Below are 10,696 nucleotides of genomic sequence, written 5' to 3'. Positions count from 1 at the left end.
GATCCGGATATCCTAGAGATCATAAAGAATCCGGATTTCCACAACAGGTGACACAGCGGCCAACATACTCCCGCTGCCAAGCGCTTATAGGTGCGAAGGAAACCGGAATGGCCCCCGATGACGGCGTCATGGAACTCGTAAAGGAGTTTTGACACCCACGCGGAGGAGGCAGGGACAACTAGCCTGGACTTAAACAAAAGCAGGCCATTCTGGATGCTATACCCCGGTACCGCCCCTGCATCCTTGCGTACCTTGGCTGCTATGGTCGTACAGTGAGGGTCCTCCAACTGCCCTTGCCGAAGGGCCTGAAGGTCAATTGGTTGTGGAATGGACAGAGCTGTCAAGGTGGCTATCCCATTCTCATCCCTCCGAGATAGCGCATCCGCCACACGGTTGGCTGCCCCTGGTTTATACTGGACCTCAAAATCAAACCCAAAAAGTTTGGATACTAACCGAAGTTGATCTGGCGCCACCACCCGTTGGTCCATGAGGTGGCGGAGGCTTTGCTAGTCCGTTCGGATGATGAAGTGCCGGCCAATGAGGTAGTGCCGCCATTTTTGGACAGCCCTTATCCCCAAAAGCTAGCTTGTAAGGAGAGGGTGCCCAAGTGGTTATAAACCCACATGCTAAGCCCATACTTAGCAATGTAGGACTCAACCAGGATCCTAACATACCACCACGCTTCCGACACCGACGTCCACGGCGGCCCACTCTAGATGGCCCACTCTGGCCTTTCCAGGTCACCCCTCCCCAGGTTGCCCCTCCCCAGGTCGCCCCTTCCACAACGTGGGCCTGAGGAGGAGCATGCTCTGATACCATTGATAGAAACCCAAGAACTTCTAGGCAGTATTTCTTTATTACTGAAGGGAAAAGAAAACAAACAGATAAGAGGAATTCGAGGTTCCTCTGCCTCCACTGACTCTAGACTCAAATATCACCAAAATAGCCTACTTCCTCTCTTCTACCAATTCTCTTATATAACCTCCTACCCCTGGTGGTCTGCCCCATGCATAACTAACTCCTAACGAGCGCATGACCTGCCCGGATCCCAATGGGAATGCCAGGTCAGCCAAATCTCACCCTATACCGCCCTCTCCTGAGGGAACGATATTCCCTTTATGTTCCTCCTGGAATAGACGAATTTGACGGGCGGAACAGGGGTCCTAACAGAAACACAAATAAATAAATAAATAAATACTTGCATAATAGTTCTCCTCTAAGTCTTGTGATGGCACATATTATGATAGAGCTCAATTTGTCCACTAGATATCAAGCTCCTTTGCTTTTTGATGCAAAAGAACACAATCTTAATAACAGAGGTAGTGATATGTGTTATCTCCAATAATTTAGAGTCATGAAAGCAAAACCACCAAATGGAGCCAAGGCACTAAGCGAAATACTTCCTTTTCTCAAGGAGCGCCATTGCATAACGTGTCCCAAAAAATGCTGTAAAAATGGTCAGCAGAGATTGAGTTTTACCACAAGCATTAAAATGTCTTATTCTTAGATAAAGACGTTCTTTGCTTTACATTACTGCATATAATTAAATTCATACAAGCTAAATAATTGCATTAAACATAAAATAGGATACCAATCTACTCATTCTAGTCACAAAATTCTATCATACCAACCCATTTTTTGTTAATAAATGAAGAGGAGAAAATCATAAATATGGGTCCAAAGAGTTGGTAAACGCCAATCACAAAGCACAGTCACAAGATTTTATCCACCGAAAAATCTCATTTTCATCCATATTTCTTTTGTTGAGGCCAAATAAGAGTCAAAAGAATATGCATGTGACTAAATGGCATTAGCATATCATAACAACTACCTAAAGGATCATCAAAAGTGATTTTATACTTTATTCTCTATAAACTAAAGTGGATGTACGTATGTATATATAGATTAGTATGTGATTTACAACTTCTCATATACACATCATGCCTTAAATCAGCTTGGTGGAATATTTGAAACAAACTAAAGTGAAAGAGCAACTTAAAAAGACAAGAAATCACAGAAACCATCATGGGGGAGCTCTGCTTTTCTACGAATGATATAAATTTAAACACAACCATAGCAAATCAAAATGAAATAACTTATAAAACAAGTGACAAGCAAATGATTTAGCTCCTTGAACGCTGATTCAAAGCATTGGTTTCTAATTTTTTCTGCAAAGTTAAAAAGGAGTTTTCACATAACCTATAAATCACATAAAAAATGTATGAATGCCTGAAGGTATTTACATAAGTTACCTTATACCTTTCAGTCGACCAATAGTCGCATAACAAATCCCAATCTGCCTGCTACACCAGCACCTATTCCTGTTTGTGTTTTTTGACTTCCTCTGGATCCTTTTCTCCACAACTTTTTTATGAAATATTTGTGCAGCCAACACCTCCAATCTTTCCTTGCTTGTTGAACATGTTCACTGGAATCTAATATCTTAGCTTTTTTTTCTCGATTAGGCTCATTCTGTTCAAACTCTATCCTACAACAATATTTGTACCTATTATTTATTGTTATATTTCTTGTTACATTAACATTTTAACTTGTTATAAAGATATATTATACTACTTAAAGTGAGTATTGAGTATATACAATACTAAAGAATATAGAATATAAGAGCATATTATGTATATACTAAAATACCAATAAGGAATAAATCTAATAGGGAGTAGAAATACTAATCTATATAGAAATACTAATATATAATACTAATATTTAATATATTAAATAGATAATATAAGTATATAACATATATGATAAATATAAAAATAGGACTATAATTCAACAAGACTTTCTGTCAAAAGAAATTAGGTGGTTCTAGATTATTACCTTGAGTCTAGCAACCATCGCCAATTTGTTTGGTTGTGGAATATCCTTCCAAGCCTTGACTCGGAGCAGGATCATGTGGCGCACAATCCAACCTATCTCAAATAACCACCTTACGCCTACTTTTCCTACCCCATTATGTGCATCAGGACAAAATTCTGGTGTTATTTTTTCAGAGCAACTAACAATTCTGTCATTTGCAATACAACGTGTTTCTCCTCGAGCATGTCTTCTTGTTGTAGTAATTGAAAAAATAATAATTATCAGCAGTAATGAAAGTAATAAAAAGACAGTACATTGGCAATCATTGTGGGTGAAAAAGTATAATCAGAAGCAGCCACAATATTTCTCTTATTAGCAATGAAATAAATAAGATATGAAACTATATATTTGTTACTAACAATGAAAGAAGCAAGGTATGAAGTAATTTATATAATTAACAAGTGAAAGAAGAACAATTGACTTGAACAAAAAATAAACAACTGTCTTAACATAAATTCAGCAATGCACATCATACATATGTTACTAACATAAATCAAGACAAAATTAGATTCTGTATCACTTGTATTTTCCATCATCATCGACATAATTTCGGGCTCTTTAAAGAAATGTTGCAACCCCGTTCATGTACTCATCTGACAAACGATTGAACAACATAATCCAGCTCATGTCAATTGACATGTTCCCTAATCACCAGAATAAATGAAATTAAGATAAGAAATATCCTAAAACCATAGTGATAAACATGTGCAAAGTTTTAAGGTATAACATAATATTAAACAAACAGAGAAAAGGAAACAAACAAGTAAGAAAACAAGAATTGACACTTAAGACTTCTAGAGAGAAGGGAGAGCATCTCTCTCTGTATCAAAGAAATATAACGCAGTAACATTAAGATTGTAAAGATTTTCTCAATATTTTCTTGTTAGTTTATTAGCACAAGCAACTAAATGTTAATTTTAAAGCCAACGAGTGATATGAAGGTTCACAATTTCTATTTATGCTCACACTCAAGAAAGGAAACTCCTAAAGTAAAGACTTTAAAGTAAACCCATGATGCGGAAAAACAAGAACGAAAGGTAACCAATGATTTAGAAGTTGAAGTTTTCGTTGTTTCTTCAGATGTACTGGTAATGCGCGCTTCAACTATCTCCATGCATCTTAACACCAATCCACTGTCGTTTCCATCAAGAGCTTGATCGATCATTTGAACCAAGATATTAATTATATAGAAAAGCAATTCAAATAGAAAAAAATAACGAATATAAATAGATGCAAACCTACGTAAGTATGCATATAATTTCACGAAGTTCATATAAAGTGAGCAAGTTCAAAATGTCATTCGCATCATCGTTATGCAATTCATTTTCTTCATCAAAGGAACGTATATAAGCTATTGCTACAGCACAAGACATGCAGATCTCCAATTAGCCTTGAGCATAAAACCCTCGGCAGGAAAAGATGTAACCCGTGCAGGCAATAATATTAGATTCCAGATTGCTCTTTCATTGCTTTTTGAGGATCCAATGTTTTTAAGTAGAAAATATTTGACATCAAAAACAATAGCCCTATGCTGCATAAAAGTAACATGAAAATTAGTATCAAAGAATGGGAAAGAAAACAAGATAAAGGTGCAACATTGGAAAACCTTTTCGTGTATAAAGACGTACAAAAGGCCTCTGACTGTCATCTGACAAGGAATTGAATAATTCTGCCAACAGAACGCATAAGATAAAATCATAAGCTGTCAGAAGACTCAAAACAATATAACAAAAGAACCAAAATACTTATGACTTGAAACAATTGAGTTAATACCTAAAAATTGTTGTTCACCATCTATTAAGAGGTTAAGGTTACTTCTTAAAAATTCTCCTATCAAAATACTAAAGTTTTGTTAGTATTTTGTCGAACTAGTTCGAACATTTTTTGTGGATTCAGTTACTTTCTGAGCATTTCTCCATAAGTATCTGAAAACCTCAAGGTTGTCATTCTCTTTATTTTCATCTGATACAACCTTCTGTCAAAAAATCTAAACCAGAACAACATCAAGGGAATCTTTTCGAACCGACGTGACCTATCCCTATAACAAATTTCCCAGAAACTTGGACACTTACAACCTTTCAAAGAAAACAGATTAATAGGGGAAAAAATGCAAGCAAAACACCGCATGTGCAGTTTCATTGTTATAAATAAAAAAATAAGTTCCATGCAAGTCTGAAACACCTTGTGAAGCAATGTCATCCTTAAACCGTAATAGAAATAAAGCCATCTTCAAATATCTCATCTCAAAAGAGGTATTTTCTTTTAACAAGGTTTACTAAGATATCTTTTTGGAATTTCATAGTGACCAACCAACATGTCAAATATTTGCAACTGTAAATGGAATAGCTTATTGACCTGAAATTTCTTCTTACTAGTTTTTCTACACAAGTAAACTTTTCTCAGAAAACAATACTCAACACAACTCTTTTAATATATACTCATAAATATGTCACAATTTACAAAATCCCATGGATCTATAGGGAAAAAAATGAAAATGGAAAACCAAGAGAAGTCCTTCTATGGTCAGATTTGCTACAATAAATGTAGGATATGTTAGTCAATATGTCAAAATATTTATATATATATATATATGTGTTTCCTTTTCCTGATTAAAAACGTAAAACTTTTACCAAAAGGAAAAACAAAAAGAAAACAAAAATACAAAGGAGATGAATCAGATATCCTCACAAAACCAACGGCTCCATTAGAAAAAATACAACTACAATTAATAGTAAGAAGGGAAGACTTTGGAATGCATCTGATATGCATATCACAGTAGTAAAATGCAAAAATATATTTCCATGTGTTCCAGATTGACTAAAACAATCACACCACAATTTTTTCTTGGATAAGCAGCTTAAACTAAAGGGCGTACATGTTCATTTAAGTATCTTCTTTTTCTTTTGTCAAAATATGTTCTACTTATCTAATGTCTCTCATTTCTGAAAACATTGAATTAGACTCTCATTTCTGAAAACATTGAGAATATATCCTAGAAAAAACGTACGAGCAGAAGTATCATCCAGCTTGGAAATATTACCTCAAAGCTTAGGAAGTACTTCACAATTAGCGGAGATAGATAGTGAGCTAATACACAAGGGAGAAAACCAAGCACTTTAAGGTCGCTGGAATCAACAAAAAATAATCTGATCCAAGAAAAATATTACACCACAAACATAAGAATTGAATAAAAATAAAAGTAGAGACAAAAAAATGAAGTAAAAAGGATGTAAATGAACCTTGACAGCATTAGGATCCTTAATATTATGTGGGTCTCTCACAAGAGAGATTGTTTCCCCGAAATTTATTTCCTATGCATCACTAAACTTGCGACCAACAATAAAGGTATCTAGAATTACACCAGATATGTCAACCAACGTTATTGCCATGCCATCATCAGGCACCTCATTATTCTCAGACAAAAAATGGGTAACAATATTTTCATCTATCTCATCACAGATTGAGCTCTTAGATGAACCATCTTTGTGCAAAGCAGACCTTAAATTTAATACTGACTTGGACACGTTACTAGTACTGTCACTTTCTTCACAACAATCCAAATCAGGAAATCCATGAACACCATTCCCCACAGTCCTCTCATCAACGGTGATAAGCAACAAGTTTCTCCCTGACTATTCTCTCTTGGAGGAACGAATTTGAACTTTCTCCGATAAGCAGAAGTTCATTTAAAGAAGAGTTCGTTGTGTCAATTTCCTTTTGGTTCCTCTTGATAGACACATATCTATGGGGCAAAAAAAATGAATACTTATGATGAAAACCAACATATGATAGCATATTACTCATGAAAACAACAACAACAAAAGTCATTTAAGCTAGAAAAACCTTTCACTACCAAACAAAATTCTCAAAATAAGTCGCCAACTACACCTTCTTTGATATCACTTTCAGTTTTTGTTTTCTGAGTTAAAAGTGCAATATCACAAAAAAAAAAAAAAAAAAAAAAAAAAAAAAAAAAAAAAACACAAACAAACAAACAAACTTTGGAAAGATCTTCCCCTTCTTTATTTCACTTTTTTGTTTATGAGAAAACCAAAACCGTAAAAATTATCAAACAAGTTCAATTCTAATCAGGGTAACTTTCATACATAATATTCCCAATATTTTACAAATCCTCTCTAATGTTTTACAAATCGTGTTAAACTTGTCGCCTACATTTTACAAATCGTGTTAACAATCTTTCCCATAATTCTTTTTGAAAATCTTCACAGAGGATATACGTGTAACGTTTCTGATAACATCGAGATAAACATCAAAGAATAAAGGAGATTTTTTTTACTATCCTCAAAATCCAATAATCACTAAAACAATAAGCAAATAATTGAACTTAGTAGAACAAATAATTCTTCCATTTTCCATAAATGAAATGAAAAAACATCCTTAGACTCTGAGGACAGAGTAAATATACCTAGATGAGAATTGATTGTGAAGTTATTCCCTCTCACTTTATTGCTACAAACGGGACAAGTTACCTCCTCACTCACATCAGAATGCTCGTCTCTGCCTCCAAAACTCTCAACTTTATCCTTTTCACCACAAACCGCCATTGCAGATCCTTCCGAACTCTTCGTCGACACGATTTTGCCATCTTTATCAGTACACAGATTCAATGAACTCTGCAACCAAAAAAACAGAAAAGAAATTGCACTCACTGCAATAAAGATCTAGTCTTCACAATGATTTCGACGGAAATTTTTCGAAAGACAAACGCAAATCAAAGAGAGAGAAAGCGAGAATGCCCGAATCGGAGAAGAAGATAGAAGAGTTTCGCGGTTGGGAAGAATCGCCTGCGTTTGCCGACAAATCGGAGCTTTCTCTTCCTCTGAGCATTTTCAGAGAAATTGTAAAGTTCGCCCTAGCAGAATCTGAGATTTTGGGGCTTGGCTGAGCTAGGGTTGGGCGAGGCCGGTGACTCTATCGTCGTATCCCTCAAGACCGCGTTTCTTGGCTGCATGAAGTGCTTCATGGCTACGAAATCTAGAGAGAGGAAGAGAGAAGAAACGGAGGAGAGAGAGATTGAGAGGGTTTTGGATTGGAAATGGAGGAGAAACAAAGGAGCGAGAGAGAAAGGGGAAATGTAGCCGTTGGAGGAGAGAGACTGGGGGAGATATGAAAGATTGCATTTTGGCGTAAAAGCACTGCTAAGGGCCCTTTTTTTAATAGATTGTTTGTGTAAAGAAGAGAGAGAGAATACGAAATGAATTTGTGTATTTTTCATCATTAAAACTTATTAACACTGTGCATAGCTTTTAATACATAGGTTTCGTTTACTTCGTGAATTTGAGATATGAATTCAATATTTTTTCATCCCTATAACTCTGAGAGAAGTACTGCTCACTGAACAGTATCTCAAATTACTCACAGGTCAGTCATGTAACATCTATTCTTCTCTTGACCTATTTCCACCAAGTATTTGCTAAGCCATCCATCTTGTATACTGCAAATTCCACCCAATATTCATCTAGAACTCACATAGTACTCAAATAATTGACTATGGAGTCTAACTAGAACTCTGCTTCCTAGGGTCGTCCTTCACTATTAAACGAGGGGATAGGCGCACGCCTAAATTCTTAAAAGTAACTTTGCTCAAATCCTCAACCGGCCGCTCGTTTTGAGCTCTAGTGGCCATGCCTTAAAAGGCAGCATACATAGCATCCAGAAATCCTTGATTCTGTTGTGCCGGTTGATTAGCTGGTCTACGGCGAGGCGTCATTTCCTTCAACTGAAATAAAACTAGACTATTCAGTGAATTACTGATGTCACACATGTATATATAATTCTGGGGTTTCTCAACCTAGGGCTCTGATACCACTCTGTCACACCCCCCAAACGGGGTGGGTGACGTGGAGCTCGATTAGGGGTTAATAAAGCATATTCCCAGACGAGTCTCACTTAACTGCATTAAAATATAGATAAATTACAGAACCCCGAGCCTCTGACAACACACAGGGCTCCACCCACAGGACATACAGTATCGTACATACATGAACATGTAAATAATCATTACAACAGACATCAACCACAGTCTAGTTAATCCAAATATACATGAGTTTACATAATTCTCAGTTCCTTACATTTATGTCAGAGGATGAACACAATCTTCTCTTGTCCTAACAGCAGCAACACTCAGCTACTCCGTAACAAATATCCGACTATTGTGCCCCGCTCCTAGAATCTCCTCGGAGGGGTTTAATATATTTAAAACATAAAACGTGAGCGAAAGGCCCAGAAGGATATAATTTGAAATAAACATTATAAATAAATGAATATATAAATGTGCGAGTGAATAAATAAATGGGTAAGTGAATAAATAGACATTTAGTTCCAAGAGACAGCCGGAACCTCACATTCTTTTTCTTAAAGGAAATATAACTGAAAATAACCATATTACAGGCTTCAGCAAGTAATTAGTACAAATTACTTACCTAACCAAGTGCCTCGCCTACCCGGACTGAGTTTCGGGTTCTGCCCCCGAGGATGCACTATCTGCATCCTCTCTAGGCTTACAGCAATAAACTCTCTCACCAGTTCACAAGATCTCTTAGTTTAAGAAATCATTCATTAACTTTCTGAAATCATTCTTATGACCCCACGAACTACTCAAGCTGCGGGCCCCATGATTGGGCAAGCCATGAGGTTCTATGACTGGACAAGCTATGGATTCCATGGACAGGAGAAGCCATGGATTCCATAAACTACACAAGCCATGGTTTTCAAAGAGTTTTTCTTTTGAAAACCAACCCCTTTCTTTTAAAACATGATTTCCAAGGCCAAATCATTTTTGAAAATCAGGCTCAAAAGGAAAAGGGATAGAAATCCTACCTCGCACTATCAAACCTGGGACTAGCTGTCACGCCCCCCAAACGGGGTGGGTGACGTGGCTCGATTATAGGGATTAATAAAGCAGATTCCCAACTGGGCCCCACACTTGACTGCATTAAAATATAAATAAATTACATAATCCAGGAGCCTCTGACACACAGGGCTCCACCCCACAGGACATACAGTATCGTACATACATGCTCATGTAATTAATCATTACAACATACATCAACCACAGTCTAGTAAATCCAATATTAAATAGGTTTACATAATTTCTCAAATTCCTTACATTTGTTCAAGAGGATAAACTCAATCCCCACTTGATCCAACAGTAGCAACTCCAGCTACCCTGCACCGCTCCTCGAGTCTCCTGGGAGGGGTTTAACATTTAAAACATAAAACGTGAGCGAAAGGCCCAGTAGGATATAATTTGAAATATTTAAAATAAATGAGCGCATGAATAAATGATTGAATACATAAATAAAATAAGACATTCAGTCCCGACAGAACAGCCGGAACCTCACATCCTTTTTCTCAAAGGAAATATAACTGAAAATAACCATGTTACAGGCTTCAGCAAGTAATTAGTACAAATTACTTACCTAACCAAGTGCCTCGCCTACCCGGACCGAGTTTCGGGTTCTGCCCCCGAGGATGCACTCTCCGCATCCTATCTAGGCCTACAGCAATAGACTCTATTACCAGTTCACAAGATCTCTTTGCTTAAGAAATCATTTATTAAACATTTTGAAATCGTTAATACGACCCCACGAACTACTCAAGCCGCGGGCCCCATGACTGGACAAACCATGAGGTTCCATGACTAAACAAGCCATGGTTTTCAAAGCATTTTCTTTCACAAATCAATCCCTTTCTTTAAAACATCTTCAAGGCCAAAATCTTTTTTTTTTTGAAAACAGGCTCACAAGGAAAAGGGATAGAAATCCTACCTCGCACAATCAAACCTGGGACTAGCGTTGCC

General features: G+C 36.8%; 1 pseudogene; it reads right to left on the bottom strand.

Moving 5' to 3' along the window:
* Positions 1-2,996: 2,996 nt before the first annotated feature.
* LOC21411078 lies at positions 2,997-7,981 on the bottom strand (annotated as a pseudogene).
* Between the last annotated feature and the right edge of the window lie 2,715 nt (positions 7,982-10,696).

This window comes from Morus notabilis, unplaced genomic scaffold (genome assembly GCF_000414095.1).
Source record: "Morus notabilis unplaced genomic scaffold, ASM41409v2 Scaffold1439, whole genome shotgun sequence".
In the NCBI taxonomy this organism is placed as follows: domain Eukaryota; kingdom Viridiplantae; phylum Streptophyta; class Magnoliopsida; order Rosales; family Moraceae; genus Morus; species Morus notabilis.
Note: the sequence above shows the minus strand (reverse complement) of the source record. Positions and strands in the feature narration are given on the sequence as shown.